Genomic DNA, 25,832 nt, shown 5'->3' with positions numbered 1-25,832 from the left:
GCTTTGAGCCTTATTCTCTTGACTATGGTTCAATCCAGTCCTCTTTCCATAATGTTCTTCATTCTTTATACTTGAAAGTCATGTAGTTTTTTAATGTCCATGAAGAATAAATATGACAGATTGCTTTTCTCTTCAACAATCACTTCTGAGAGAGAAGACTATGGGAACGTGGACCAAAAGAGAATCAGGACTGGGTAAAAAGCCTTCCACTTGCCAGGAGCCTATTTCCTCACTGACAAAGAATACACATTTATGGCCTGTCACCCAGCACATGGAGAAGACAGCTTCAGCTTGGACTGACTGGGGGAAAATATGAGGGTCCAAAAGACTATCTCTAGACACTGACAAAGCTGATTCTCTTTCCTGGGTCCGACATGTCCCTGTCAAAACTAATACAATGCAAGACCAGATTCAGGTTGTCTCAAACACTTTGTGACTACACACTGTGCCAAGGTAACTTCTAAAATCACATCTCAGGGAATTCCCTGGTTGTCCAGTGGTAGGGACTCTGCACTCTCACTGCTGAGAGCCCGGATTTGATCCCTGGTCGAGGAACTAACATCCCACAAGCCGAGCAGCATTGCAAAAAAAAAGAGAACAAGAAAGCAGATAGCCTTTTCATTGTATGGTTAAAATCACATCTCAAGGTAAAACCTCAGAGCATCACATATTTTGAGAAGAAGTAATATGAATGGAGCTCTCTTCTGGGAACTCACAAAAGCCATAGACTCTCAAATGCAGTACCTTCACTGAGTGCTCAAATTAAGAGCACCCACTTTGTCCTCCCGCAGGAGCCCCCCGGTATTCTTTTCTATGCCAGACTAGGAGCTATCTGATGGCAGGGACTGAGCCTTATACTTCTGATTCCACAGTAAAAGCCTCTGGAGACACCAGAAAAGGCACGATCAATAAACAATTTATAAATCTTCTAATCCCTTCCTAGAACACAAATTCCTTCAACAACATTGTCATGTATTTACTGTTTAGATAACTCCAATGATGATGGGAAACTCCCTGTTTTATGAGACAGGCCATAACTCTATTGGACAGCATTCATTTTTGCTTATCCTGAGACAAAATCTGGTACCTTATAACTTTTAGTACTTTGTCCACACACTATTCTCTGTATGAGTTCATAAAAGAGATGAGAAGATGGAAAATAACTTTCAGAGGCTTTTTCAGAGCCAGTCATGACCCCATTGTGGAGAGACAATCATCCCCCAAAAGGATAAGGCTCTGTTTTCTACAGTTATCAACAGCATGTGTTGGAAAGATCAAAGTCCTCTTAAAACAAAACAGAAACTTACCAATGTTTTAGATGCAGAACAAGAATCTGGCGGAATCTAGCAGAAATGAAATCTAGCAGGCAATGCAATATAAACAGTAAAGGAATTAGAGTCCAAGACTTGGGCCAATATCACCTGCACCTGTGACATCTCTGAGCTGGGCAAGAAGCTCACTTTCTTTTTTACATTTGAAAAATGGAAAGGGAACGGATGTTGATGTAGGAATATTCAAATCCAAAACCCTCTTTTGCTACTTACTCTGGCTTCCTGATCTTGGACAAGTTATTAACTTCTATGAACTTCAGTTTCTTCATCTGTAAAATATAGATAATAAACCCTGCCTCACAATGAGATACTACTGTTCAGGAAAGTGTTTAGTACAAAGTAAAGCATGACACAAATGTTAGCTACAGCCCTTATTATTATGCTGAAGAACAGAAGTCTGATGGACTGGAACAATGGAGTGGAATATTCAAAATGGGGTTTAATGAAGATAATTTAAAAGTTCTATGTTACCAGCTTAAGGCAATCTCATGTTTAAGAAAAGGGTCAGAGATTTAAATTGGCTACAACTGTACCAGGGGTCAACAATGAAAAAGACCACCTAAAAAAAAAACAAACCACAGAACAATGAATGAAATCATTAGGTTGTGTTGAGTTTCTAACAAAAGCTGAGTCCCAGCCACTCCATAATGGTCAAATCTCAAAGGAAACTACTGAGTGTCACATTTTAAGAGAATGCAGACAAACTAGAAGTTATTCAGCAGGGTAAGCAGGATAAGGAAAGATTTGAGATGCAGAATGATTTAAAGACCTATATGTTTGACTCAGGCAGATGGGCTGAAGGCGTTCCCTAGGGCAGAACAAACAGTACCAGGACCAGCTGTGAGAAGGTACACGGTGGTAGGGTTCAGCCTAACCCCAGAATACTGTGCAGCAATCAGAGGTGTCCAGCAACATGCAGGGTCAGAGGCAGAGAGCCAAGCATCATAGACTAATCTTAAATGGAGGCAGTTCTGAGCACTGGTGTTGCCTTCTCCTCTAACAGCTCCACCATCCATCTGTCCCAAAGGCCCTATTTCTCTGGCAGGACTCCACTCCATAAGTAGTTCACAATATTTGGGCTCTTGCTTTCCCTTATGACCAGGATCTCATTAATAATCAGGTCTCTCTTCAGCTGCTGCTGAAGGTTCATCTGCTTAATGGCCACCTGAAATCAGAATACATTCAATGTACAGAGTGACTCGGTATGTACTAAGCACCTACTAAGTACCAGACCATAAACACTTAGGAGACAGAGATGAATAAGATATGGTCTTAGCCCTTGAGGAACTCACAGTTTATTATCGGAAACCAGTGGTACTCAATGTGAGGTCCCCAGACCAGCAACATCAACATCATCTGGGAATGAGCTAGAAATGAACATTTTCAGGCCCCACCCAGACCTGAACCAGAAACTCTGTGATTTAATAAGCTCTCCAGGAAATTCTCATGTGCACCAAAGCTTGAGGATTAAACTTTGTACTAAATAAAATACTTATATTAGAAAAATACTTTTAAAAATCACAATATAAGAGAGGCTAACTACAGCAAGAGTCCAAAAGGAATCCAAACTGGAAAAGAAGTTAAACTGTCACTATTTATAGATGACAGGATACTACAAATAGAAAATCCTAAAGATGCTACCAGAAAACTACTAGAGCTCATCAATGAATTTGGTAAAGTTTCAGGATACAAAATTAATACACAGAAATCTTGCATTTCTATAAACTAGCAATGAAAGATCAGAAAGAGAAATTAAAGAAACAGTCCCATTTACCATCACATCAAAAAACGAAAATACCTAGGTATAAACCTACATAAGGGACAGAAGACCTGTACTCCAAAAACTATAAGATGCTGATGAAAGAAACTGAAGACAACACAAACAGATGGAAAGACATACTGTGTTCTTGGATTGGAAGAATCAATATTGTCAAAATGACTATACTACCCAAGGCAATCTACAGATTCAGTAATCCCTATCAAATTACCAATGGCATTTTTCACAGAACTAGAACAAAAAATCTTAACATTTGTATGGAGACACAAAAGACCCCAAATAGCCAAATCAAACTTGAGAAAGAAAAATGGAGCTAGAGGAATCAGTCTTCCTGACTTCAGACTATACTACAAAGCTATAGTAATCAAAACAGTATGGTACTGGCACAAAAACAGAAATATAGATCAATGGAACAGGATAGAAAGCCCAGAAATAAACCCACATACCTATGGTCAATTAATCTACAACAAAGGAGGCAAGAGTATACAATGGAGGAAAAACTGTCTCTTCAATAATTGGAGCTGGGGAAAACTGGACAGCTACAGGTAAAAGAACGAAATTAGAACATTCTCTAACACCATACACAAAAATAAACTCAAAATAGATTAAAGACCTAAATGTGAGACCGGACACTATAAAACTCATAGGCAGAACACCCTCTGACATAAATCACAGCAGTATCTTTTTTGATTCGTCTCCCAGAGTAATGGAAAAAAAAACAAACAGATGGGACCTCATTAAACTCAAAAGCTTTTGCCCAGCAAAGGGAACCATAAACAAAACAAAAGGACAACCCGCAGAATGGGAGAAAATATTTGCTAATGATGCAACCGACAAGGGATTAGTCTCCAAAATTTACAAACAGCTCATGTGGCTTAATATCATAAAAACAAACAACCCAACCAAAAAATGGGCAGGGGCTTCCCTGGTGGCGCAGTGGTTGAGGGTCCGCCTGCCAATGCAGGGGGCACGGGTTTGTGCCCCGGTCTGGGAGGATCCCATGTGCCGCGGAGCGGCTGGGCCCGTGGGCCGTGGCCGCTGAGCCTGCGTGTCCGGAGCCTGTGCTCCGCGACGGGAGAGGCCGCAGCAGTGAGAGGCCCGCGTACAACAACAACAACAACAAAAAAAATGGGCAGAAGACCTAAATAGACATTTCTCCAAAGAAGACATACAGATGGCCAAAAAGCACATGAAAAGATGTTCAACATCATTAATTATTAGAGAAATGCAAATCAAAACTACAGTGAGCTATCACCTCACACCAGTCAGAATAGCTATCATCAAAAAGCCACAAACAATAAATGCTGGAGACGGTTTGGAGAGAAGGCACCCTCCTACACTCTGGGTGGGAATGTAAACTGGTAAAGCCACTGTGGAGAACAGTATGGAGATTCCTTAAAAAAAACTCAAAATAGAGCTACCATATGATCCAGCAAGCCCACTCCTGAGCATATATCCAGAGAAAAACATGGTCTGAAAGGATACATGTACCCCAATGTTCATTGCAGCACTATTCACAATAGCCAGGACATGGAGGCAACCTAAATGTCCATCAACAGAGGAATGGATAAAGAAGATGTGGTACATATATACAATGGAATACTACTCAGCCATAAAAAAGAACAAAACAATGCCATTTGCAGCAACATGAATGGGCCTAGAGATTGTCACACTGAGTGAAGCAAGTCAGAGAAAGACAAACATCATATGATATTGCTTATACGTAGAATCTAAAAAAAACGACACAAATGAAATTATTTACAAAACAGCAACAGACTCACAGACTTAGAGAATGACTTATGGGTACAAGTGGGAAAGGTGGAGGGGAGGCATAGTTAGGGAGTTTGGGCTTGACATGTACACAGTGCTATGTTAAAAATGGATAACCAAGGACCTACTATATAGCACATGGAACTCTGCTCAATATTATGTAACAATCTAAATGGGAAAAGAATTTTAAAAAGAATAAATCCATGTACATGTGTAACTGAACGAAAAAAGCTACCTGACTTGCAAGAGGATTTGTTACCCAGCCCTTATAGTCCTGCACTATAATCACTTTAATTTTGACGAAGAATACCAGAAAAGAATTTGCCAAGACTTATCAAATGACTCTTAATTGTAGATTATTTTTTTCACTTAGAAGCACCTCACACTCAGAAAAGGGAGGGAAAATTGGAAATATTCTTCATTTCAATACTTTCTTCCGAATACAGTATTTTCAATAAAATTTATTTTTATTGAAAAAAAAAGTTCCACATACTGAAGGTTATGATGATTAGTTAGGGTGTGTCTCTCAAGAAGCTTGTGAGCTCATTTGAAAGCTCAGAATCCCTGCTGCCAAGTACAGGGCCTGGAACACAGTGGGTGCTCAGCAAACACTTGTGGAAATGAAGAGGGGAAGAGAGAATTCAGTGGGTTGATAAGTACTTTGTTGTTAAACAACAAAAAGCATCAGCAATAGGCTACTCCATCCCATAGGACTAGACTATAAATTACTTGGTAAATGTTTATTCCCTAAAGATATTTTATCTTTTTCTTGCTTAACAGACAATAACATGAAAAACTAACAGAACTAAATTAGTCTTTCCAGAATCAGCAAAACGTGTAGAGATGAATAATGCAAATTTTTATGGGAAAATCCTAGACTCTATTATTTCTTTAAGTCAAGTAAAGACAATCTTCTTCCAAGAGCCAGTTCATCAGTAAGAATAGAAATGATTTTTTAAAACATTTTGATCACCTCCATTCCCTGCCCCAAGTGAGAAAAAATTGCTTTGGAGTGGAGTCTCTTATCAGGTTAGGCTTCTGGTCTGGCTGCAGCTTGCTATAACAGCTGATGATTAGCTTTTTCTAATGTCTGAAGAGGAACACAGTGATCTAAAGACACATTACATTAAGACTGTAAGCCCTTACAACACATACTAAGATCTGGGTTCTCTGCAGTTCCTCAGGCCATCCTGGAGGATGGGACAGTGCTAGTGAACCTCACAGAGGTCACTGCTGCAGCAGCAAGGGAGAAAAGAGGCAGCCTGTGGATAACAGACGGGGTGGCAAGACACCAGGAATCCTTTTCAATAGCTACTAACTGTGGGCTAGGCTAATGCCCTTCACCTAATCAGATCCCTCCTATTCAGGCCAGCAGATAGCACTCCTATAACAGAAAAAAAACTGGACTTGAACTCTGGGGGCCTAAGTTCTGGGGCTGGGTCTGTCACTTACTAACCTTGACTAGTCACAAGCTCTCTGAACCTTGGTCCCTTTATCAATACTGAGGATAATAATCCCACCCTGAATCCCCTCCTCACAGGACTGTTCTGAGAACTAAATGAGACAGTGGTCAATGTGTTACTCATACATAAGAAATGTAAATAATACAGTAAGACAACAATGAAAATGCTAATCATTGTCATAACTGCATTTGATGAGTAATTGGCACAGAGCAGCAAGAGTGACAACGTTATCAGCAGGAATGACAGCAAAAACAAACCACCCTCCCACCACTACTGTTTATTGAATGCCTGCTCTGTGCCAGCGCTGTGTTAGGTGCTCTACTGACATTATCTCTGTAAAACCTAACAAGCCTGTCGAGCAAAAATCATTATCTGCGTTTTCAGGGAGGAAAATGAAGACTAAGACTTGCAGAAAGTTGCCCAAGGTCATAATCAATGCTTTCAGGTTCATATGACTTCAAAGCCTCTTCCAGTCCATTCTTTCTATTACACACATTCCCTCTAAAAAATGGGCTTGAAAATTAATTGCTGGATCTGTAACTGGAGGATTTCCAGCACTAATATGCTAATCTTCTTACATATGACAGACAATAGCTCTCCTCTTCTCAGCTGGATAACTCCCAATAGGCACTTGCTCACAAACACAGAGCATCTCGCCAGCTCCACTAAAGATTTACACTCCCTGGGGGAGGAAATGAGGCCTTCCTGGCTACACTGCATCAGCCACCCTAATGCACTCGCTTTCACTCATAGTTCTGTAACCACAAGGCAGGCACATAGTGAAGTCAAGTTTGTTTCCTGTGGCCAGCTGCTCACACATGGAGCCTCCAGGCCTTCCAGACCCCGGCCAGCACCAGCCTGCCTCCCATCAAGGGCTGTGAGGTCCTAGAGGCCAGAAACACGACCAGGGGCTGTGGTGCCTAACCTTAGCTCTGCTGCGGCCTTGCAGCCCAGAAAGCACAAGTTAAAATTTTAGAATCAAAGGATTCTAACCCAGCCCTCGCTAACTGCTATTAGCACAACCCGGCCAAAGTTACTAAACACCCGAGTCTCAAATTCCTCATCAGTAAAAAGGAAATAATATTACCTCCCAGGTAGGGTTCTTTTTAGTATTGGTATAATCTCATTTTTAGGGTTCTTTTTAGAATTGGTATCATCTCCTCTTCTTTATTTCTGCCTCCAATTAGCCATATTTAAAATTGGCAGAGTGATACCATGCTAACTTCTCACCATTATTTTACACAGGTGTCTTGTCAGCACTACAACAGTTTTATACGTACATGATGGAAAATATGGTTTCTTACATTTATATACTACATGATTATAATGTCTGAATCTTTAACAGTTCTTAGCACAAGGTGTAGCATAAAGCAAATGTTCAGTAAATGCTTTATGGAACAAATAAAACACAAGTAAAAATTAATATATACGTAATTCTTAGTTTATGATGCATTTTCACACGCATTACTTTACTCAACTTTTTCAACACTTTCATGAGGTATATGTTATCATGCACATTTTACAAATAAATAGAATTCAGGCTCAGGAGGTCAAATGACTTGCCCAAGGTTATGTAAGTAGGTAAAGGTAAGCATCTAGGTTATTGGATTCTCACATCAAAGAACAATTAATAAATCTTTAAACATAATAATCTTTTTTTTTTTAAGTTGACTTACCCTCGATGGAGCCTCAATATTTGGCTCAGACACTTGTAAAAGCCTGACAAAAGCACAGTGAGGTACGTGCTGTCCCTATTAACCATGACTTCTCCAGTACACCATGGGGTTTCAACCACCAAACATATACAAGCAGGTCCTAGTAGCCTCCCTCAGAAGAGCCCAACTCTGTTCTCACTGGAACAGGAGGTGCCTCTCTTAAGCTCTGAGCCCCATTAGTCTTTTGAGCTAAGATCTTCCCCAGGCAACTCCCATATACAACCCACCTTCCAACATTCCTGCTCTGCAACCAAAGAGCACAATGCAAAGAAGCTTCAAGCCTTCTAGATTCCCTTCATGGCTTCTTCTGCTGAAGATAAGATCTTGGGCCATCAGGCCTTAGCAATAAGATCAGAGCCTTCCCAGCTTATGAAATGTGAGAGACAAAGAGGGGCCTCCAAATGAGGACTTCAACGTCTACTGGAATCCTGGGCACAGAGTAATGGAAGGACCACTAGATTGGGAGGCAAGAGACACATGTTTAAATCTCTTCTATATCAGATTTCTCTCCCAAGCACCAGACTTGTAAAAATAATTGTCCAGGAGTGATGTCAGCATCAAGATGGAGAGAAAGATGTTCCCTTTGTCTCTCTCCTCAATCTCTAACCAGTAAAATATCCATAACTCAACAAAGGTTCCTCTGCCCAACGCATCACAATGGTGGAGAATTCTACACATCTGTATATCTAAAGGTGAAGACATGGGAACACATAGAGGAGGTGGGAACCATGGAGGCAGTGAAGAATCCCAGCTCCCTAGCCTCAACAGCTGAGTCCACATTCCCAGAGAACCCAGTAGCAGCAGGGGAGGTGGCACACATGACTTTGGCTTCCCAGCTACAGTGGCACCCATGGCCACAGGTAACTAGGAAGCAGTGAACCCTACCCATCCAGCCACAGAGGCACCCACAACTCCTCTCCACCCCTACACACAGTAGTGGAGCCCGAGAACCTGACAACAGGAACATGGCAGAGGTGTCTACCTGACCCAGCTCCCTGCCCACTCCCACCCCCACCTGCAAGAGTGAAGCCTGAAACTCAGCAGGTCCCAGACACAACAGAAGAGCCCATCACCTTGGTGCCCCAGGCAGCATCACCAGGAACAGTGGCAGCAGCATGGCACCAGTGACTGTGGAAGCACAAGAAATTATAGTGAGTGCAAGGGGCCAAACTTCCAACAGACATAAAGTGGAGGATGTAAAGTGTGGACTCTTAAATATAATCAGAGACAGGTCAGGTAAGTGAAACCAAAGACATGTGCTATAGTGCCACCTACTGGAAAACAAAAGAAAGACCTCTAATTTCTTATCTGTTGAATTGTTAGAAACAAGTAGAAAGATGTTCACTACTTCAAATGCACTGGTAGACGAACAACTAATCAAGCACCATGCAGAACCACAGTAACACTGTAACACACACACACACACACACACACACACACAAAATGACAATTCTTCAGAAACCAAGCTTAAAGTCAGAGAATACTGCAATCTAACTGATAGAGAATTCAAAATGGCTGGCATGAAGAAACTCAACAAGCTACAGGAAAACTCAGAAAGGCATTTTAATGAGCTCAGGAATAAAATTAATAAACAGAGGAATAATTTATCAAAGAGATTGAATATCTGAAAAGAACAAAACAAATTCTAGAGCTGAAGACTCAGTAAATGAGACAAAGAATGTATTAGAATGCATTGGAATGAGAGCAGAACATATGGAAGGAAAATTAGCAAGCTCAAACATAGAAATCTAGAAATTATAGAAGTAGAAGAGGAAAGAGAAATAAGATTTGAAAAAATAAGGAAATTCTACTAGACCTATCCCACTCTTCTAGGAAGGGCTGCATTAGGGTAACGGGTACAGCAGAAGGAGAAGAGAGGGAAAAGGAAGCAGAGAGATTACTGAAAGAAATAATAGCTGAGAAATTCCCAATGCTGGGGGACAACTATATGGTCCATGAGCTAAGAGAATACCTAATTACATCAACACAAAAAGACCTTGCCCAAGACATATTATACAAAAGCTATCAAAAGTCATTGACAACTATACTACCTAAGGCAATCTACTAATTCAATGCAATCCCTATCAAATTACCAGTGGCATTTTTCACAGAACTAGAACAAATTTTTTTTTAATTTCTATGGAAACACAAATACCATGAATAGCTAAAGCAATTCTGAGAAAGAAAAATGGAACTGGAGGAATCAGTGTTCCTGACTTCAGACTATACTACAAAGTTACAGTAATCAAAACAGTATGGTACTGGAGCAAAAACAGAAATATAGATCAATGGAACAGGATAGAAAACCCAGAGAGAAACCCATGCACCTATGGTCAATTAATCTATGACAAAGGAGGCAAGGATTTACAATGGACAAAAGACAGTCTCTTCAATAAGTGGTGCTGGGATAACTAGACAGCTACATGTAAAAGAATGAAATTAGAACATTCTCTAATACCATACACAAAAATAAACTCAAAATGGATTAAAGACCTAAATGTAAGGCCAGACAGTATTAAACTCTTAGAGGAAAACATAGGCAGAACACTATTTGACATTAATCACAGCAAGATCTTTTTTGACCCACCTCCTAGAGTAATGAAAATAAAAACAAAAATAAACAAATGGGACCTACTTAAACTTAAAAGCTTTTGCACAGCAAAGGAAACCATTAGCACGATGAAAAGACAACCCTCAGAATGGGAGAAATTATTTGCAAATGAAGCAACTTACAAAGGATTAATCCGCAAAATATATAAACAGCTCATGCAGTTCTATGTTAAGAAAACAAACAACCCAATCAAAAAATGGGCGGAAGACCTAGACATTTCTCCAAAGAAGACATAAAGATAGCCAACGAACACATGAAAAGATGCTCAGCATCACTTATTGTTAGAGAAATGCAGATCAAAAGTACAATGATGTACCTCCTCACACAGGTCAGGATGGCCATCATCAAATAATCTAGAAACAATAAATGCTGGAGAGGGCACAGAAAGAAAGGGAACCCTCATGCACTGTTGGTGGGAATATTAATTGGTACAGCCACTATGAAGAACAGTATGGAGGTTCCTTAAAAAACTAAAAATAGAACTACCATATGACCCAGCAATCCCACTACTGGGCATCTACCCAGAGAAAACCGTAATTCAAAAAGACACATGTACCTCAATGTTCATTGCAGCACTATTTACAATAGCCAGGACATGGAAACAACCTAAATGTCCATCAACAGAGGAATGAATAAAGAAGATGTGGTACATATATACAATAGAATATTACTCAGTCATAAAAAGGAATGAAAGTGGGTCATTTGTTCAGGTGTGGATGGACCTGGAGTGTGTCATACAGAGTGAAGTAAGTCAGAAAGAGAAAAACAAATATCATGTATTTACTCATATATATGTGGAATCTAGAAAAATGGTATAGAGGATCTTATTTTCAAAGCAGAAATAGAGACATAGATGTAGAGAACCAATGTATGGATATCGAGAGGAAGGGGGGGTGGGAGGTATTGGGAGATTGGGATTGACATATATACATTATCGATACTATGTATAAAATAGATAACTAATGAGAACATACTGTATAGCATAGGGAACTCTACTTAATGCACTGTGGTGACCTAAATGGAAAGGAAATCCAAAAAAGAGGGAATATATGTTTATGTATAGTGGATTCATTTTCCTGTACAGTAGAAACACAACATTGTAAAGTAAATATACCCTAATAAAAATTAATTTAAAAAATAAAGTAAAATTTTTCAATTTTGTTTAAAACCAGTTATGTTCTCATTATATTTTAAATAATATAGAAATATAAGGAGTTAAAGGTGAGTATTCTTCAGGGATGTGGTGAAGATGGCAGATTGAACATAGGCATGGTCTTTTAAAGCCATTAAACCTAGAAGTTTAGGGTGAACAGGAAAGGAGACAAGATCAGCAAAGGAGGCGATGACATATTGGTGAGCAGTAAATAACTCAAGGAGGAATCCAGTGCTGACAGTGGGCAAAACTGAAGACCAATTTATATATCTATGCTTCAGAATCCTCAAAAGGTTCAGGAATTGGTAGCACAATATGCTTCTGAAACTAGAGGAGTGGAGCAGGGATGGGGGGTACTAAAGCCAGATTCAATGAAAGTTACTTAAATGCAGTTAGATCCCCAAACTCTTTCCCTACTCTGTAACACTGAGTGATTGCTTACACCTTCCTCAGCAGAAAATTGGAGGTTTATTCTCTGGAGATGGAAAAACACAGGATTTCTGGATTAGGCAATGTAAAGTACAGTGAAATATAAGAGTATCATAGGAAAAACAGGGTAATAAAGTAAATATATGCATACTAATGCTGAGATCCCTAACCCTCTTATCTTACTGTGCTCCTGAAATATTACTCAAACTTTTATTCTCAAAGCAGCAGATTAGAAGATTCTTCACTGGATCTGACCAGCCTAAATTCTAAACACAAAAATAAAGAAAACTGGAACTTCCCTGGTGGTCCAGTGGTTAAAAATCCGCCTTCCAATGCAGGGGCCTCGTGTTTGATCCCTGGTCAGGGAGCTAAGATTCCCACATGCCACAGGGCAACTAAGTCCTCATGCTGCAGCTATTGAGCTCATGTGCTCTAGGGCCTGCTCACCACAACTAGAGAGCCCATGCACTGCAACTACTGAGCCTGCATGCTCTGGAGCCCACACACCACAACTAGAGAGCCCACACACCACAACTACTGAGCCCACGTGCTTTGAAGCTAGTATGCCACAACTAGAGAGCCTGCGAGCTGCAACTACTGAGCCCGCATGCTCTGGAACCCACACACCACACCTAGAGAGAACGCAACGTGCCTCAACTAGAGAAGCCCATGCCTCAATGAAAGATCCCACATGTCACAATGAAGATCCCACATGTCATAACAAAGATCCCCCGTGCCGCAAATAAGACCCAACATGGCCTAATTAATTTTTGAATTTTTTATACATAGTATCCTGTCATCTGCAAACAGCGACAGTTTTGCTTGTTCCTTCCCAATTTGGATTCCTTTTATTTATTTTGTCGGATTCCACTGGCTAGGACTTCCAATACTATGTTAAATTGAAGTGGTGAGAGTGCACATACTTGTCTTGTTCCTGATCATACAGGAAGTACTTTTAGCATTTCACCATCGAGTATGATGTTAGCTGTGGGCTTGTCATATACAGTCTTTATTATGTTGAGGTATGTTCTCTCAGTAGCCTCTTTGTTGAGAATTTTTATATTGAATTTTGTCAAAAAGTTTTTCTGCATCTATTGAGATAATCATATGGTTTTTATTCTTCAGTTTGTTAATGTGGTGTATCACACTGAGTGACTGGTGGACACTGAACCATGCTTGCATCCCTGGGATAAATCTCACTTCAGTATCCCGTATGATTCTTTTAATGTATTGTTGAAATTAGTTTGCTGATATTTTGTTGGGGATTTTTGCATCTATGTTCATCAGTGATAGTGGCTTGTAATTTTCTTTTTCAGGGAGTCTTTATTTGGTTTCATATCAGGGTGATACTGGTGTCATAGAAAGAGTTCAAAAGCAGGCCTTCCTCTGTAATTATTTTTTAATAGTTTTAGAAGAATTTGTGTTAACTCTTCTCTAAGTGTTTGTTAGAATTCACTTTGAATATATGATGGCACTCCCTTCTGGCCTACAAAATTTCTACTGAAATTCAGTTGATAGTATTATGGGAGTTCCCTTGTATATAACTAAAAATGCCACAAAAATCTAGTAGAACTAACATATGAATTCAGAAAAGTTGCGGAATACAAAATTAATATACAGAAATCTTGCATTTCTATACAATAACGATGAACAATCAGAAAGAGGTATTAAGAAAACAGTCCAATCACAATTGCATCAAAAAGAATAAAATTATGAGGAATAAGTCTAACCAAGGAGGTTAAGTACCTGTACTTGAAAAGCTGTAAGACACTGATGAAAGATATTGAAGATGACGCCGACAAAGGGAAAGATATACCATGCTTGTGAATAGAAAAATCAATATTGTTAAAATAAACTTACCACCCAAGGAAATCTACAGATTCAAAGCAATCATTGTCAAAATACCAATGGCATTATTCACAGACCTAGAGCAAATAATTCTTTTTTTTCTTTTTTCCTGCTGCACGCGGGCCTCTCACTGCTGTGGCCTCTCCCATTGCGGAGCACAGGCTCCGGACGCGCAGGCTCAGCGGCCATGGCTCACGGGCCCAGCCGCTCCGCGGCATGTGGGATCCTCCTGGACCGGGGCACGAACCCGTGTCCCCTGCATCGGTAGGTGGACTCTCAACCACTGTGCCACCAGGGAAGCCCAGGAACAAATAATTCTAAAATTTGTACAGAAACACAAAAGACCCTGAATATCCAAAACAATCTTGAGAAAGAAGTACTAAGCTGGAGGTATCATGATCCCTGACTTCAAACTATACCACAAAGCTACAGTAATCAAAACAATATGGTACTGGGACAAAAACAGACACACAGATCAATGCAACAGAACAGAGAGCCTAGAAATAAAACCACACTCATATGGTCAATTAATCTATGACAAAAAAAGGCAAAAGTATATAATAAGGAAAAGACAGCCTCTTCAATAAATGGTGTTGAGAAAACCAGACACCTACCTACAAAAGAATCAAACTGTATTACTTTCTCACATCATATATAGAAATAAACTCAAAATGGATTAAATACTTAAACATAAGATATGAGACCAAATATTTCTAGAAGAAAACTTAGGCAGTACACTCTGTGACATTGGTCTTAGCAATATTCTTTTTTTTTTTTTGTATATGTCTCCTCAGGCAAGGAAACAAAATCAAAATATAAACAAAATTGATTATATCAAATTAAAAATCTTTTGCACAACAGAAGAAATTATCAACAAAAGGAAAGGGCAGCTTACTCAATGGGAAGATCTCTTTGCCATAACATATCTGATAAGGGATTAATAACTAAAATATATAAAGAACTCATACAACATACAAAAACAAATATTCAGCGGTCCTTAATAGACATTTTTCCAAGGAAGACATACAGATGGCCAACAGACACATGAAAAGATGCTCAGTGTCACTAATCATCAGGGAAATGCAAATCAAAACCATAATGAGATACCACCTCACATCTATCAGAATGGCTTTTATCGAAAAGACAAGAAATAACAAGCATTGGCAAGGATGTGGAGAAAACAAAAAACTTGTGCACTGTTGGTGGGAATGTAAATTGCAGTCCTAGTGCAGCCACTAGGAAAACAATATGGATATTCCCCCAAATATGAAAAATAGAACTCCCATATGATCCAGCAATTCCACTTCTGGGTATTTTCCCAAAGAAAACAAAACCACTAATTCGAAAATATATATGCACCTCTATGCTCATGGCAACATTCTTTACCCTAGCCAAGATATAACAAGCTACCTAAGTGTCCATCAATAGATCAATGGATAAAGAAGACACACACACTCACTCACTCACTCACACACACACACACACACACAGGAATATTACTCAGCCATAAAAAAAAGACCAAAATCTTGCCAAATGCCACAACATTGATGGACCTAGAAAGTATTATGCCAAGTGAAATAGTTCAGACAGAGAAGGATAAATATCATATGATTTCACTCGTATGTGAAATCTAAAAATCAAAACAATCATACATAACAAAATAGAAACAGTCACATAGATACAGAGAACAAACAGGTGGTTGCCAGGGAGGAAGCGGGAAGATGAAAAAAATGTGTGAGTGAGATTAAGGGGTACAAATTTCCAGCTATAAAATAAATAAGTCACAAGGGTATAATACACAACATAGGGAATATAGTCAAAAATATTGTAATAACTTTTTATGGTGACACATGGTAAGCAGTTACCATGGTGATCATCTTGTAACATGTAAAACTATTGAACCACTATGTTGTACACCTGAAACTAATATACTATTGTAAGTCAATTATACTTCAATGAAAAAAAGAAAAAAAATTATCTGGTATAAGCTTGGAATCAAAATTCTGCTACCTTTTTCTTACTGCAAAATGGAGACTGTGGGACTTTGCGGTTAAGACGCCGTGCGTCCACTGCAGGGGGTGCAGGTTCGATCCCTGGTTGGGAAACTAAGATCCCACATGCCACGCAGTACGGCCAAAAAGTAAAAAAAAAAAAAAAGGAGACTGTCCCTGCTCTTTCAAATGCAGAATTTTAATTAATTTATCCATGAATATAACCCAGGATTCATTCCTGCTTCTTATATATATTCTCTCAGTCCATATTCTCTGGAATTACTCTTATCTTCTAGGATTTTTCTCCTCTACATAATTAAGCTGTGGTTTCTTCTGCTCCAATCAGTCTGACTTTACCTGCTTCCTATCTTCCATGAACCTTCTGACCATGGTCCATTTATGTCCTGTTTTTGTTTTGGAGCACTGTTTTTTTTTTTTTTTTGCTGTACGCAGGCCTCTCACTGTTGTGGCCTCTCCCCCTTGCGGAGCACAGGCTCCAGACGCGCAGGTTCAGCAGCCATGGCTCACGGGCCCAGCCGCTCTGCGGCATGTGGGATCTTCCCGGACCGGGACACAAACCCGTGTCCCCTGCGTCGGCAGGCAGACTCTCAACCACTGCGCCACCAGGGAAGCCCTGGAGCACTGTTTTGAGTTCATTTTTTATGTATCTTTTCTGAAATTAAGAAATTTAGCATAACCAGAGAGAGACACATGAATTCACTCTACCACCCTACCCTGATCAAAATTCTTTCTAATATGGTAGTTTAGACTAAAATGCCCATCCAACTATATTAATCTCCCATCTAAAATACTTCCTCAGCTTCAGCACAAAGTCCAAATTCTTTGGCCTGACATGATGAATCTTTAAATTGGCTTTTGTTCATGCTACCTCACACAAGAAACCATTGCCCTTCTCTCTGGCTCGTATCCTTACCTGTGTTGACCTGACACTGTATTATAAATCCTTATTTACATGTTCTGAGTCCTCACTAAATTATAAGATCAAAAGCAAAGACCTTACCAGTCCTTGAGTCTTCAGCACCCAAAGGGCCTATCACATAGCAGTTGTTCATTTTATAAATAAGAATTTGGGCACAAAAGTGCTACTGAAAGAGCTGGATCTCAGACCAATGAGCCACAAATAAAAGAAGTTTAGAGTGGAAAGAACCTTAAATATCATGTTTGTTAAATGAACAAATAGTGAGGACCCAACGATTCCATACAAATTTCCTTGTAATACCAGACAGAATAAGTCACTCCATCAAATATGACCCTCATTGTACATTATTCATGTACCTCTCTTGCAGCCTTTATCCCTCTATTCTGTTGTTAATTTTTTCTCAAAGACTAAGAGAGAGCATATTCAATTTTGTATCACCAACACCTGGGCACAAAGAAGGTGCTACACAAATATTTTTGGTATGCATGAATAAATAAATGCTTAGGAGAACTGGATTTGGTATTGGTCTCTACTACTGACTCATTCAAGGGTACACAGCAAGTCATGTCAAGTATCTGAGTCCCAATTTCTTAATTTGTGTCATGGAGATAACAATCCCAACCAATTATTTTACAAATAAAATGGAATGATTTGTGTGAAAACAATGCATGCTCCCACAATACAAAACCACATGCCCCACATAAAACTAGCAAGGAAATAGAGAGGCCTGAGCCACAGGGACAGTATTCTGAACTGGGGGAGATAATGTCCTTGACAGCCTGCGTAGTTTTAATTGTAGATACTAAATCAGTACAGGATTTTACCAAGCAGGTGTCATCCTCTCTGCCATATGGCATGAGCCCCAGGGCCCCTCCTCCTCACCAAGGAACAACAGACCTAAGGCTTTACTGCAGTCTCCTTTATAAGGCCTCTCTGACATCTTTCTCAGTTCCCTGCCACAGTGAAAAGAATGCTGGATGGGGACTCAGAAAACCCTAGATCTAATCTGGTTCTGCCACAATAGCAATTATGAGCCTTCAGGAAAGTCTGTTTTGTCACCAGCAAAGAGGGGAGGATAATACTTTCTTCACAAGGTAATTGTAAGGACTAATTATTCTAACATACATAAAGTTATCAACACAGTGCCTGGCACATGTTAGCTACTCAATAAATAATAGCTGTTACTCCTCCTATAAAAACATAAAGACATTTGAGTCACAAAGCAAAGCTCAGCTTTGTTCAGACCCCTTCTTCAATAATTTACAATTCAGCAATGGGGAGAAACTCCCAAGGATCTCAACATTTGCACATTCTTCCCCATCTTTTAATTCCATCTCTTCCATTTGATGAAAGAGTGGATCAGGGGAAAGTGACACAGACCGCAGATCAGATACCTTATTGTTATTAACCCTTCTTGATTTCAGTTTTATCATCTATGAAACAAAGATAATAAACCACCTCACTAAATTCCAGCGAAGATTAAAAGAGATATTGAATAAAAAAGGACCTGGTATGCCACAAGGCATTAGATATGTGAATACTTTTTATAATTGCTAAGTGTATAAATGACTCAGAGTAAACTTCCCCACTTCTGGAAGCATGATTCAAAGTATTTGGATGGTTACTCAGTATTGTATTAGAACGTACGACCCCCACTTAAAATTTTTCAATAGCTTCTCATTACCTTAAAGTTATAACTCCTATATGATCAGACCTGTCTACCCTCCTCATCACCCACCTCTAGTCCCTTCACACTTCACATTCCAATCATGACAAACCACTTGCAGTTCTCTGTGTAAGCCTACCTCATGAACCTTGTTACCTTAGCACATGCTAATTATTCTGTCTGCAATACTCTCATCTCTCCTTAATTCTCAACCTAAATAACTCATCTAGCTCAGACTCTACCATCAAGAAGCCTTCCTTATACATCCAACCTTTCATTCAGTAAATTGTTCCTTGCCAGATACATGGACCCAGCAATTAACAAGTCAGACACAGCCCCTGGCCTCATGAAGTTTTAGCATGCTGCACTGTAACTGTTTGTGTCTTCATGTTGTTCACAAGATTGGGAGATTCTTAGGAGTTGGGACAATGCCTGATTCATCCCAATATTGTCACTTCTCCACACAGGACCTGGCAAAGTGTAGGGACTTTGCAAATGTTTAGTAAATCAATATGATTTAGTAAATCCATATAATTACCACCTTCGTACAAGAGACAATATCAGGTATAAAGAAGAGCAGTATTCTTTTTAATGGCTGAGTAATATTCCATTATATATATTACCACATCTTCTTTGTCCTCTGTCAATGGACATTTAGATTGCTTCCATGTCTTGGTTATTGTAAACAGTGCTGCAATGAACACTGGGGTGCATGTATCCTTTCGGACCATGTTTTCCTCAAGATACATGTCCAGGAGTGGGATTGCAGGATCATATGGTAGCTCTATTTTTAGTTTTTTAAGGAACCTCCATACTGTTCTCCATAGTGGCTGTACCAATTTACATTCCTAGCAACAGTGCAAGAGGGTTCCCTTCTCTCCACACCCTCTCTAGCATTTATTGTTTGTGGATTTTTGATAGCCATTTTGACTGATGTGAGGTGATATTTCACTGTAGTTTTAATTTGCATTTCTCTAATAATTAGTGATATTGAACATCTTTTCTACAGATTGTCATACTGAGTGAAGTATGTAAGGCAGAGAAAGAGAAATATTGTATGATATCACTTACATGCGGAATCTGAAAAGAAATGATACAAATGAACTTTACAAAACAGAAACAGACTCACAGACTTAGAGAATGATCTTATGGTTACAGGGTGGGGGGGAGGCAGGGGGGGAGTGATAGTTAGGGAGTTTGCAATTGACATGTACACACTGCTATATTTAAAATAGATAACCAACAAGGACCTATTGTATAGCACAGGGAACTCTGCTCAATATTATGTAACAACCTAAATGGGAAAAGAATTCAAAAAAGAATAGATACATGTATGTGTGCATATATATATATAACTAAATCACTTCGCTGTACATCTGAAACTAACACAACACTGTTAATCAACTCTACTCCAATATAAAATAAAGTTAAAATAAAAAAGAATAGCAGTATTCTCTCAGTTATGTCACAGCTTATAAGACCCTTTCAAATACATCCACATCTCGTCTTACCTGCTCTGAAAAACAGAATTTGTAAGTTGAGAGAGACAGAGGGATCCTTGAGGTCCTTTAATCTTACTTTCTACCCAATTCATCCATGGTTCCTATAATATCCCTTCAAGTGACAGGACATGCACAACAACTTCTGAATGAATGACTTTAAATTCATAGAATCCGCTCCCTTCAACAAGTAGTCCTCATCCTAGTTTTGTAGACCCAACAAACCCAAAAGAAGGAATTCTCTTCTAAATTCAGTTATTTGAAGACATGTCAGGAAAGGCAAAGTGTATTACGCTCACTTTATTGATGAAAACACTGAAGCTCAGAAAGGCAAATTGGCTTTGCTAATGTTCAAATCTATAAATGAAAAACTGAGTCCAGCAGCCAGTTCTTCTGGTTCCAAGGTTAGGATTTCTACAACATTAATAAACTAAAGCTGGAAGGGATGCCTACCGTTTATTAAGTCCAAGTCCTTTACTCTGAGGCCCAGGGTGGGAGAGTGACCAAGATGAGTACCCCCCAGCCCAGGCTCTGCAGCTACCACACTGACTTGATCCCTAAAAATCATACCTGCCCACATCAGAATAGAGGAAATAAAGGCTTACCAAAGTGTTAGAAGGACTACAATCCTCAGCTAATTCACCTCCAAAGGAAAAAAGACACTGGATTTAGTCAGTAAACAATTACAGTTAATCCTTTCTTGAGAGCTAAGGAAGCCTATTCAGTCAAGCACTTGCTAGGCTCAGAGAATAATCATCATAGCGTTATTGGTACTATAGGCCCAACAGCATGCTAAACATGTTACACACATTACCTCCTCTAATCCTCACTACAGCTCTCAGTACTATTATTATGTCTACTTTCATAGATTTGGAAACTGAGGTTCAGGGAAGTTAAGTAATTTGCCCAGTAGTTATTTAACACATGGATTGGTAGGAATCAAGAGTTGAATCCTGGTGTACTTCTAAACACTATGCTAGAACTGTATCCACATCAACAACTGCATCATCTTCAGGCCTCAATGGCCAAAGAGATTTCCTGCATTATAAGTGAAAGGGAAAGAATTCATGGCTGGCACTGTGCTGAGCCACCCATAACAAATGATGACCAGTTTTTAGAGAGGACCCTTCTACATCCATGTCTATTCCCCACAGGGAGAGAAAGACTAAGCCTTAGGAAAAGAGAGGCTTTAATCATCTCAAGTTTAACCAAAGGCAGGGTCTTATTTTCTAAGAATAGATCCAACTTCCTGAAAGCAGATAATTACCATAGTTTACCGATTCTTAGATGTATATTTTTTCCACATTAACACGTCTGAAACAGAGATTTGTCCTATAATCAAAGGCATTCCATGGTTCAACTATTTTTCTTTAATGGCATATAAAATAATGGTGCATTTTACAATGAATGATAGCTTAGATTTGATGAAATATGAAACATAGATCCAATGGAGATCATAGCAAAAACATAAGTTTAAAGACCAAGTATTGTGTTTCTTTTTATTCTTTAATTCCTAAAGGTCTAAGAAGAAACTGACTTCACCAGTTCATTACCAATGGAATTAAGGAGGAGAAAAGTCTACCAAAGTCAACCTATTTCTCAACAAGAACCAAGCCCAAAGAATGTCCAAGATCCCAATTCCATCAGATAAGAAATTACCAGGTACAGCTTTTTGGTCCGATGACAAATCAAATCATGAATACATAAACTGTGACAATATGTTTTTAAAATAAACCTTGAACATCCATCTGTACCTTGGAGAAATCAATTCAGGATTGATTCACATTTTTTTCTTGTCCAAAAGTGCATCACCTTAGACAGAACAAAGTATAATACTACGCCTTCATCTTGTGCACTGGATATTCTGGTATTAAATACATCACCGCTCTATAAAAGACAGGTAAGCACTGCTCTTTTTAAACGTGATTTACAATTTCTATGTATCAAAATCACATTCCATAGCCCAGAGTGACAGAACAGAAAGTACTTTCAATCCCTTCATTTTATAAATGAATAAACTAAGGTTCAGAAGAAAAGAAACTGGTACAAGGTTACATAAATCAGTGGCAAAGTAGGGCTAAAACCCAGAACCTTGGGTTGTCTATCTAGTTTAGGTTTTGCTTATCATATTAGCTACTAATTGGTACAGAATATAAAGTGCTAAAAGAAATAGGAAACGTGACAAAAACTGGCATGAAGGATTGTGCTTGGATTATAGACAGCAAACTGTTTAAGGGCCCAAGTTGAAAACACCCTTCCATCACATATCAGTTGAGTCGCTCTGAGTAAGTCACTTACTTTCCCGGAGCCTAATTAATTTGTCTGAGTCTGCAAAATCGGGATAATAATCCTTTCCCTACCAATCTCTCAAGGCCATCATGAGAATCAAATGAGATAACTCATGTGTAATCACATATAAATTGAAGTAGTTTTATCATAATTAGTAGTATGAGAAGAGGGGAAAGTTAGCCCTGGACTTCAACTTCTAGAAAATTAAAAATCCTTCACACGTGCGCATGCACACACATGCACACATACACACAGGCACATATACACGTTTGCACAAATTTATACACACAGAAGTAGCTGTATGGGCACATATCTACACATATACACTCAATGTTATTCATTTATGCATGGACAGATGAACATACACAGAATTACCTGAATGTGTATATCTATACCCATATTTAGTCATAAATACTTAAATGGACTTTAATTCCAAACATAGGCAAACCCACAGAGCTATGCTTCCATATACATAAATGGCATTTGTACATATCTACACACATACACATAAAAACAGACTCTTCCAAAGACTTGGCCGCTGAGGCTTTCAAAGCCATCTTCTAATCTGTTGTCTCCATGACAAACTTTATAAAACACAAGCCTTCATCTCCTGACCAGAAAACTTTGCTACCCAGCACCCCTCAACCCCAATGACTCCTTGGAATGATCCAGGCCTTCAATGAAAGAAGTGAGACAGACCCAGCAGGCCAGATGTCAGGAAGGAAATATGCTAGGATCATGCATGACCCTCTCCAGGGCACCACTATGCAGCATGAGCAAAGCTGCAGTCTGTCATCCTCACCATCTGTGCCTACTGCTGCAAGCCAGATACTTGCTGGGGAAAGCATCCTTCAAAATTAGCTAGTTTCATCCCGGCTCTCACCTTCCCCAACAATACTGCCCTTTGAAAGAGACAGCATGAACACCAGAAAAAGCACTGGGCTCAGAGTTAAGACCAGTGGTTAAGAGATCACTAATTTAGCCACATTAGAAAGGCATTTTGGGCTCTAATGTTTGCAAAACAAGGGGAAACTGGAAGTGGTATATACTAAAGATACTTCTTGCCCTAACATTCTAAGATGCTATATACAAGGCAAGTTTCCAGAAATGTAGGCCTTCCTATGACTTGCCTAAGAAAAATCTCTCTGCTATGGAGGTGCTCCAAATAGAGTTACTAGAAGCAAGTGGTAAACTGAAAAGGTACTGGTCAAGGAATTAGGAGACCTGGATTCTAATCCCAATTTTGCAATTAAAAACATTCTGAAAAACATAGTCCCTTATATATATAGAGAGAGAAAGAGTATACCTAAAGAACATTTATTATTACTGGCCTATTTTTCATTTGATAAAAATCAGTTTCTTGAGGAAGAAATTGGGTTTGCCTACTTAAAAGATACACATTAAATGTCATCACATAATTCATTAATATTGAAAACAAAGTTTATAATGATGGCTACATTTCCATGGTTCTGTTTTACAACCTATAAAGAACTGGGACTTCCCTGGTGGTGCAGTGGTTAAGAATCCAACTTCTAGTGCAGGGGACACAGGTTCGAGCCCTGGTCCAGGAAGATCGCACATGCAGCGGAGAAGCAAAGCCCGTGCGCCAGAACTACTGAGCCTGTGCTCTAGAGCCTACAAGCCACAACTACTGAGCCCACGTGCCACAACTACTGAAGCCCGTGTGCCTAGAGCCCGTGCTCCGCAACAAGAGAAGCCACTGCAATGAGAAGCCCGCGCACTGCAAAGAAGAGTAGCCCCTGCTCGCCACAGCTAGAGAAAGCCCACGAGCAGCAACGAAGACCCAACACAGCCAAAAATAAATAAATAAATATATTAAAAAATAAAAAGAACTTCTACATCAGTGAGCTCATTTATCTGCACTACAGACTCTGGAGATTGGAATTATTATTCCCATTTTGAGCTTCGAAGAAATGAAGTGACTGTTAGAACCTACTGAGTGTCAGAATCTACATCTTCTAGCACAAAGTCTACGTTCTAAATATACAAAATACACTACTTTTAAAAAACCTGCAGTTTCAGGGGATTCCTTGGCGGTCCAGTGGTTAGGACTCTGTGCCTTCACTGCCGGTTCAATCCCAGGTTGGGGAACTAAGATCTCACAAGCTGCACAGCACAGCCCCCCAAAAAACTAACAAAATAAAATGAAATAAAATACCTGCAGTTTCAGAGTTAAGACTCCATTTGATGCAAAAACCCATCATCTTGGCTCTCAAATTCCAAAATTCCATCTCAGTGAACGTGCCATCTCCACTCTTTCCGATACGTTCTTCCTCCACCCCACACCAATAGGCATCTACTAAGATGAAAACCTCTTTTTTCCTAGACTGCCCTGGACACAATCCCCATACCTGTAAAGCTCTGGCTATTGGAGGTCTTCTTCGAGTTATAAAATTCTAATACATCCAGGACAGCCTGCGGGTTTTTCTTCTGCTCCGATTTGGTGATATTTGATGTCTGAAGCAAGCGGGCCCACTGCTCTGGCATCCCCTATAAGAGAGACATGCAAGGCTGTCAGCAAGGCATAATCACAGGGGACCCTGAATGAAATTCAGAACTAACTCTGATAACTGATGGCAGCTAAAGATGGGTTTAGTCATTCCTTTCTCTCTCTGCCCTCAGAGTTCCACACAGGTCTCTCTTATAACACATCTCTTACTATATCTGTCATTTCTTGCGGTATTTGCCCCTTCACCAGGCTATTCCTCCTTTAGAACAGGAATCATGTCTAATTTTTTGTCTCTGGATCATCAGTGCCCAGCACAGAGCCTGACGCCAAGGGGCCACTTAACCGAGGTCTATTTAAGGAATGGAGATTCAAAGGCTTCTCAAGTACAATTCTGGAGGGGAGGAACGTGTCTCTCTCATTACTATAAGAAGATAGGAATGAGGGTCTCGGGCAAAGATAGAGGCATCAGGAAGTCTGGAAAGGATTAAATCTAACAGTGCATAGCCAGAACTCTGAAAGACCAAAGGTCTTTCTGTGACCCAGGACTTACTGTAAACTCGCCTGTGACAGCATCAAAACCAATGTGAGGGCTTCCCTGGTGGCGCAATGGTTGAGAGTCTGCCTGCTAATGCAGGGGACGCGGGTTCGAGCCCTGGTCTGGGAGGATCCCACATGCCGCGGAGCAACTAAGTCCGTGCGCTACAGCTACTGAGCCTGCGCGTCTGGAGCCTGTGCTCCGCAACAAGAGAGGCCGCGATAGTGAGAGGCCCGCGCACCGCGATGAAGAGTGGCCCCCACTTGCCACAACTAGAGAAAGCCCTTGCACAGAAACGAAGACCCAACACAGCAAAAATAAATAAATTAATTGATAAACTCCTTC

The 25,832-nt window shown here is 39.7% G+C and overlaps 1 long non-coding RNA gene across 2 annotated transcripts in view; it reads right to left on the bottom strand.

Moving 5' to 3' along the window:
• LOC117313405 (uncharacterized) overlaps positions 1-25,534 on the bottom strand; it is a 44,293-nt gene extending 18,759 nt beyond the window's left edge. For both annotated transcript variants that reach the window (XR_012333398.1, XR_004527874.2), the window contains exons 1-2: positions 25,503-25,534; positions 24,855-24,993 (exon numbers count right to left, since the gene is read on the bottom strand). This is a non-coding gene — a long non-coding RNA (uncharacterized lncRNA). The remainder of the gene's footprint in view (positions 1-24,854; positions 24,994-25,502) is intronic.
• Between the last annotated feature and the right edge of the window lie 298 nt (positions 25,535-25,832).

The sequence above is a fragment of the Tursiops truncatus genome, chromosome 8 (genome assembly GCF_011762595.2).
Source record: "Tursiops truncatus isolate mTurTru1 chromosome 8, mTurTru1.mat.Y, whole genome shotgun sequence".
NCBI lineage: Eukaryota > Metazoa > Chordata > Mammalia > Artiodactyla > Delphinidae > Tursiops > Tursiops truncatus.
This window is presented reverse-complemented; position numbering and strand designations above follow the sequence as displayed.